Source organism: Gopherus flavomarginatus, chromosome 5 (genome assembly GCF_025201925.1).
Source record: "Gopherus flavomarginatus isolate rGopFla2 chromosome 5, rGopFla2.mat.asm, whole genome shotgun sequence".
Lineage (NCBI taxonomy): Eukaryota > Metazoa > Chordata > Testudines > Testudinidae > Gopherus > Gopherus flavomarginatus.
In genome coordinates this window covers 62,909,107-62,917,082 of record NC_066621.1, presented here as the reverse complement: position 1 = coordinate 62,917,082, position 7,976 = coordinate 62,909,107, and the positions used below count along the sequence as shown (strand labels likewise).

At 43.5% G+C, this 7,976-nt stretch overlaps 1 non-coding gene across 1 annotated transcript; it reads left to right on the top strand.

The window, feature by feature from the left end:
* On the top strand, positions 1 to 191 carry LOC127052996 (U2 spliceosomal RNA). The gene has a single exon (XR_007774923.1). It is a non-coding gene; the product is annotated as a U2 spliceosomal RNA (small nuclear RNA).
* Positions 192 to 7,976: the final 7,785 nt, after the last annotated feature.

Here is a 7,976-nt window from a genome sequence, read left to right as displayed (position 1 = left end):
CAAAATTCTCAGCTCTCTGTGAGCTAAGATCAAGCGTAGTATCTGTTCTTATCAGTTTAATATCTGATATGTCCTTTCTTTGAGGACTGTATATTAAATTGATTTTTGAAACAGGGGGCCGGAATAGGAGCTTGCTCTGTCCCCCCCATGCATTGACCTGGTATTGCAGTGCCACATCCAAAATTCCTGCTGAATGACCCGCCCTGGGAGCAAGTTACTAGTGACCTAGGGCTGGAACAGCAGGAGGGTGCAGATTGCGGGGGAGAGCCCAGGGCTGGGGCGGCAGGGGAATGCGGGTGGGGGGGAGTGCACTGGGGGGGGAGGAGGGAGCCCAGCGCTGGGGTAGCAGGGGGTTCCGGGTTGGTGGGGGGAGCCCAGGGCTGGGGCAGAGGGCAGCCAAAAATGTTTTTGCTTGGGGCGGCAAAAAACCTAGAGCCGGCCCTGATTGCCAGGCAACTTCTTCTCAGACAAACCAGTTCTCCTGTGGAGATCCAGTCTAATGTCTCGTATGTTTGCATGTGAACAGAAGACCATCCTTGGCTAACAACCCTTTATTGTCAGTCCTGTATCACTTCACCTTGGAACTTCAGTCCAACATGGAGCCAAAGAGACCACAGAAAAGACAACTAGCCCCCATATTCAAAATGGAGTTTGCAGTCTGATAAAGATACATACGGAGAGGTCATAACCTCACATGGAATTCATAATTAAACAGACAGATTCCCAAATCATCACACCATGAGGCTGAATGTTGGTCTTGGGGTTCTGACTGTTAGTATGGGGTTAATCTTACTTGGAAGGTGGAGCAGGCAGGGTCTGAATGATGTCCTAATCTACTTGTATTACAGGAAACTGTGAGTAAGAGAATAATTCTCTTCCAGAGAAGTCTGGCACTCAGTAGAGTCCTATTGATAGCCCCCACTGAGGATAGAATTGTTAGCATTGGGTTTGGCACTGCAGATGGGAACTGTTTACCCACCTCATCCTGTATTTCTTTATGTTGGTCTATCCTACTCATCCCATCATCTGGTGTTCTCTTTATTCAGTGGGCACAGACAGTCACCCTGAGTAAGTTCACTAGAATGACAATTTCCACCCCCATTCCTACACCCAGGGAACATCCAAAGTGACCTCAGCAGTTGGATCTGTTGTCTGGAAACACTTCCAGGTGAGCGCACATCTGGCCAAATCATTCCTGCAGGTGAGTTCTGCAGAGAGAGAAAGAAAAAAGTTTAGTTGTTCAAAACAGGTAATCATTTCTGCTTATGCCTGTTTTTCAAATGTTCAGTGTGATATGTGAAAAAAAACCTGTTCCTGGTTTATGAATTGCGGGGTGACATTTTTCATGCTGTTTGATTAGCATACCACAGAGGTAACGCTGGCAGCTTTTTTACCATCTGTGTCTGGCTAAGAAGATGCAAACTTTCCTTGCCAGTGTGGACCTTGTCATTATAAAAGAAAGGGGGTGGCTGGCAGGGGGGTCTTTAGAACTTGCTTCCCCAGATTTGGTGACCTTCAGGGAACACAGCAAAAGCCATCTGTTGAAGGGAGCGGAGGGCTTGCTTCCCACAATGATGGACTGAGGAGGAGCTTTTTTGTAGGTGGCTCACTGGCAGAATTCCTTTTTGAATGGTTTTGTTAATGCTGATAGGATTTTGTTGTAGTACTTGTTATATGTTAGGGCCCCTAGAGCTTTGTACAGGTATCTTTTTGTTGTTATTTAAATTGACAGAAATAATTCAATGTTCTAACCAGACAGCTTTACCCATGCTCAATTTCAGAGGCCTGTTGCAAATAATGGAGGTGTTATACCTTTCCAGAAAAAGGTTGCAAGAATCAGAAAGTGTTAAGTAACCTAAGTAGAGATGTCACAACCAGCTCCCTCTTTACTGAACCAAATTCTGCACTCGCAATTGACTTCAGAGTGATCACCTTGGGCATAAAGTAGTGCAGAATTTGGGCCTATTTGTTTATACCCTACTTAGTTTGGATGCGTGCACTCAGTGTAATAAGAGTATGACACAGAAATGCTGGTAAAGGATTGAACTTTATTTCCAGCTGCTACTCAGCTGACCCAGGTCAGGATTCCAAAGGTTAATTCCCCTATCACAAGGCTGAGGTCAGTATATATTGACTCTAATGGTTCCTGTTACACCCAGCTCCCATAAAGTCACATGCTGATGGCAGAACTCACCCAGGTACTGGGAAAGGCTACCCAAAACTACTGACCCAAGGAAGTCAGCAACAGTGGAGACAAGTATTCTGTGTTCTGCAGAACCAGTTGACTGGAAAGTAAAAACCAAAGAAGGAAAGATTTTGAATCCTGTTCCATGCAGAGGTCAAAGTTACATTAGACATCTAGATACACACACAAAAACCTTACTGTGTATATGAAATGATATCAAACACATAACAGAGGCAGATAGAACAAATTGAACACTGGAGGCCTAGCCAGAATATGATCTGTATTATTTTTCTCTTATTTATAGCATTCTCCATTCATAGCACAGCATAGGTGCAAGTAAATAGAGTTGGGAAGTAAGAAGAAGACATCAACAGGAAAGTGAAAAGTCAGGGAAGATATGTACTCTCATCACCCCTTTCCCTTTAAAGACTCAGACAATGACGTCTACTAACCAGCAGCGAGGCTCTGCTGGCCGTCACTTTTCAAATGTTAGTTGAGGTTTATAGTACTGTACACTAATTTGTTCCAGGCACCTGAAAAGTTTAGGTTCTGACCCTGTGAGGTGCTGAGCTTTCATGAGGTGCACAACGCCTGGCAGAATCTTTAAAGAATACACTGCCATTGCTTAATAAGCCAGGTTTCACAGATAGTTCTGATCAGATCTGTGTTGTGAAAGGAAGTTTGTGGGGGAAAAAATCAATGTGTAAAAGATTCTGGAGACACTGTGGGTAGGGCTGGCTCCAGGCACCAGCAAAGGAAGCAGGTGCTTGGGGCAGCATGTCTGGGTCTCGGTTGCAATTCAGCAGCAGGTCCCTCAGTCCCTCTGGAAGCGTAGGACTCGCCGCTGAATTACCGCCGAAGAATGAAGTGGCGTGGTAGAGTTGCCGCCAAAGTGCCACCGATTGGGGAGTTATCTTTTTTTTTTTCCCTCCCGCTTTGCCACTTGGGGCAGCAAAAAAGCTGGAGCTGGCCCTAACTGTGTGGGCCGGATTCTGATGAGTTATTCCAGATTTAGAAAAAGGTAACTGATCGGAAACTGGGCTACACTGTTCATTTTAATATGAGGGTCTCTTCTACTACTTATTTTCTCCTCTGATCACAGAGTAACACATTACATTTAAATTTACATCATCACTTGCTTGTCTTTAAAACAATTTGTTTAGTCTATGGGGCCTCTTTTAAACAAAAACTCAGAATTATGCGGCTCTGCAAGCTCCAGTGAATGGACTGGCTGCTATGAAGCCTCATCTGATTGCAAATTGGCTTTTTTGCTCATACGCCTATGATTCATTATATCCTGTATATATACAGGTCAAAACACAAGCCTCCCCCAAGCCAGAGTATGAAGTGGCTTGCACAGATGATGAACCAGTGATCCTAACAGATATGCATCAAGAAAAACAATGTTGCCAACAGACAGGGAGAAGCAAACTCACCAATTTTCTTTAATAGCAGTACAGGCTTTACTAAGAGGCAATGCCGGAAGATGGATTGTGATGACTGCAACTCGAACTACTGGATAATTTTTATCCTTTGCCGGAGTATAGCATAGTGCAACATTTTCTACCCTCTGGGCAGCTTCCAATGCTCCATGTGATCATGACACCTGTGAAGACAGGAATCTCAAGCTTCTAAACAATCATGTAGGGCTTTTATCAAATAGTATGGTGGTTTGTGATGTAGTAGTGGACAAATATCTACCTTAGACTGTGAGAGCTCATTTCACTTGTGACCAAAGTCAAGATTTCAACCACATGAACTCAGTCACTCAATCACATACATAGCCTCAGATGTTGATTGTTTTTCTCTTAATCCTAGAAAATTTAATTAATTAATATGTAGTTGTTTTACCACTCATCCATGATACTGAAATTTGTCAACAGACCCTAATTGATATAGTAATACTTAACATTTCTGAGGGATTGGCTTTGCTCAAAGAACAACATGCTTTAACCAATGAATCCTCACAACCTCCCTGTGAGGTAAGGATTATCATCTCCATTTTACGGGCATGGGGATTGATGCAGAAAGGTGAAGTGACCTCCCAGGACCTCACAGTAAATCAGTAGTGGAGACAGGATTAGAACTCAGCACTGACTTCCAGTTCTGGGCTTATTTCTCCAGGCCACCCTGCCTTCCTATGACCATCCCACCTCCCACACTACCATACCCATAGGTCCTTTTTGTCTTATTTGTATTTAAACACTAATATATACAGCACTTCACACAGTTGTCGTCAGTTCTTGTCACTTTGAAGTTTCCAGCCAGACCTCAAGACAACTTCTACTTGGGTGGATGCAGTTTTTTGCTCATACACCATTGCATCCAGAGTGAACTGCAAACATAATCGGGAGCTGTAAACATCTAGTTGCCTATTAATTTATTCGCCAAAGTCTTGTTCATTCATTCACCTCGATTCATTGTTGCTGCAGAATTGCAGGCTCAATTCATTAACGATCATCACTGAAAATCAGGTCCTAAGTGAGCCTTGAGTCTATGGTGAGAAGCGCAGTACAAGAACCTGAACAGAATAGAACAAAATGGATGCATTTTTAGTGTAATTAATTGTCTAGTGGAACAGAATCATTTCAGAATCCACACCTCTGACTGTTGGAAAGAATTGTAACCTAGAATGATTTTACTGTTAGCTACAATAGAGCACTCATCAGCATGAACATTATTTCTGTATGTAGTTTGATTTATTAATAATAATTGCCTCATACTTGCAGTCATAGATAAGTGAAGGCTTTCAAGTCACTTTTAACTGCCAAAGGCAAGCAGAAGAAGAAACACTGGATTGTAGTTAGACAAAATTAGAAACCAGTAACCTGTATTCCCTAGGCAGTATTTCTTCATCTAGTCTTGGCAAATGGATGAGCTGTGGCACAGAACCAACACCTGCTAAATACCATTGCAAATTCTGGGTTTCTGAATATTCCAGTGAAGCCCGTGTTCTGTAGGAGTTTAGAACTCAGATGCAAAGATTTACCTTGGTAAAAACTCAGCATAAAGTTTCCACTGAGAAGAGTGCTCCTCCCCCTCCCTTTTTCCATATTTTTTACTGACAGTGGTTTAACTGATCCCAGCATTAACACTGTTAATGATTATAAAAAGAAATCCAGGACGTACTCTATGTGCTGGGAATGTAGGCTGGTGAAAAGTCACCCCAATGTGTAGAGTCCAAGCAGTGTACTTACTGGCAAAGCAGCTGTGTGGGAATCTGCAGAGCAGCAGAAGGCGTCTCCATGCTGGTCCTTCATAAATCATTCTTGGAGAGAAGTGATGGGTGAGAGCCAAGGGAAAGGCCTTGAGAATCCATAATTATGTAGTTCCAATGTCACTAACGCCCAACACAAGCAGCACAGAGGAGATGCAACTGTTTTTTCATTCCATAGGCAGCCCAGCCATTGCATGGGGAAGTCCACTACTAACATAACAGCCAAGCACACTTCACTCACATAAAGTCACTTTAGCTGTATCTGGGGAGAAGGCAAGTTGACTAATAGTAAGAGTTTCTCAAGCACCTAAGTGACTTAGAAGCCTAAGTATCATTTTGAAAAGTGATGTAGGCCTTTATGAGCTTAAATTTCATCAACTTTCAGTGAGATTTAGGCTCCTAAAGCTGTGATTTTCAACGGAACTTATGAGTTATTGCTCAGCTCCCTGAGCAACTAGACTTCTTTAGGTTTCTTTGAAAATCCCAGCCTAAGTGTCTCAGACACTTTTGAAAATAAGTTCTTCTTTTAAGAACCTGATTGATTTCAGTGTCCTGAAGACAAAGGATCAGATCTGTGCACACATTGCTAAGGCAAATGGTTGATATTTTATTCTCAAGCAGGGCCATCCAGAGGATTCAGGGGGCCTGGGGCAAAGCAATTTTGCGGGCCCCTTCCATAAAAAAAAAGTTGCAATACTACAGAATACTATATTCTCATGTGGGCCCATGCGGGGCCTGGGGCCTGGGGCAAATTGCCTCACTTGCCCCCCCATCTGGGCAGCCCTGTTCTCAATCCTCCCCAGGAAAGGGGGTGAAGGTGCTTGGGGGAATATTTTGGGGGTTAGGGATTCCAAGTGACCCTTCTTTGAATATTTTGTGTAAATCACTTGGTGGTGGCAGCAATATCAGTCTAAGGAATTAGTGTCTTAGAGAAGTTTTAACCTAAGCTGGTAGAATATAAGTTTAGGGGGTCTTTCATGTTGGTCCCCACATCTGTACCCCAGATTTCAGAGTGCGGGGGCGGGGGGACCCTTACAACTCCTTAGGTAAAATTTACTTTATTTTAATTTTTATATGACTCATCTAGGTGGCAGGACAGTGGTATTGACTGTATAGGATTTATTTTAAAAAGTCAAAAGTATATGGTCATGTGGCTTTTAGCTCAACACATATTTTCAGTGTGTGTTTCAAGTCTGGGTTTAGAAACTACCTTCTCTAAGACATAAGGTAACTGCAGAAGTCCTCATTTACACCGTACTCACCATTGGAGAACTATTTTATTATTATGACACCCATCACAGTGATATCTAGATACAGTTAACTTGGTTTAAATTGCGCCCTTAATTAAAAAAACAGGAACACTGTGCTTCCCAGTACCTTTCAAACTGAGAATGGAGAAGGATGTTCATAATCAGCCGAAAGCTTTGCAACTCTTTCTAAATGTGGGCAGGTTTGTACACGACCATAATGCCAGCAGGAGTAAAATATTATGAAACCCTCCCTTCAGCTTCCATGAGTGTCACAGTTGGACAGCCAAGTCCAGAGGAGCAGAGGCAGTTCAGTGGGTTGGAGATGGAGAAGTGGTCGTTTAGGTAACTTGGACATACACTGTTTTGGGCTATCATAGAATATCAGGGTTGGAAGGGACCTCAGGAGGTCATCTAGTGCAACACCCTGCTCAAAGCAGGACCAGTCCCCAACTAAATCATCCCAACCAGAGCTTTGTCAAGTCTGATCTTAAAAACCTCTAAGGAAGGAGATTCCACCACCTCCCTAGGTAACCCATTCCAGTGCTTCACCACCCACTTAGTGAAAAAGTTTTTAATAATATCCAAACTAAACCTCCCCCACTGCAACTTGAGACCATTGCTTCTTGTTCTGTCATCTGCTATCACTCAGAACAGTCTAGATTCATCCTCTTTGGAACCCCCTTTCAGGTAGTTGAAAGCAGCTATCAAATCCCCCCTCATTCTTCTCTTCTGTAGACTAAATAATCTCAATGCCCTCAGCCTCTCCTCATAAGTCATGTGCTCCAGCCCCCTAATCATTTTTGTTGCCCTCCGCTGGACTCTTTCCAATTTTTCCACATCCTGCTTGTAGTGTGGGGCCCAAAACTGGACACAGTACTCCAGATGAGGCCTCACCAATGCTGAATAAAGGGGAATGATCACATCCCTCAATCTGCTGGCAATGCTCCTTCTTATACAGCCCAAAATGCTGTTAGCCTTCTTGGCAACAAGGGCATACTGTTGTCTCATATCCAGCGTCTGGCCCACTGTAACCCCTAGGTCCTTTTCTGCAGAACTGTTGCCTAGCCACTTGGTCCCTAGTCTGTAGCAGTGCATGGGATTCTTCCATCTTAAGTGCAGGACTCTGCACTTGTCCTTGTTGAACCTCATCAGATTTCTCTTGGCCTAATCCTTAATTTGTCTAGGTCCCTCTGTATCCTCCAGCGTATCTACCACTCCCCTCTCAGTTTAGTGTCATCTGCAAACTCACTGAGGGTGCAGTCCACACCATCCTCCAGATCATTAATGAAGATATTGAACAAAACCAGCCCCAGGACCAACCCTT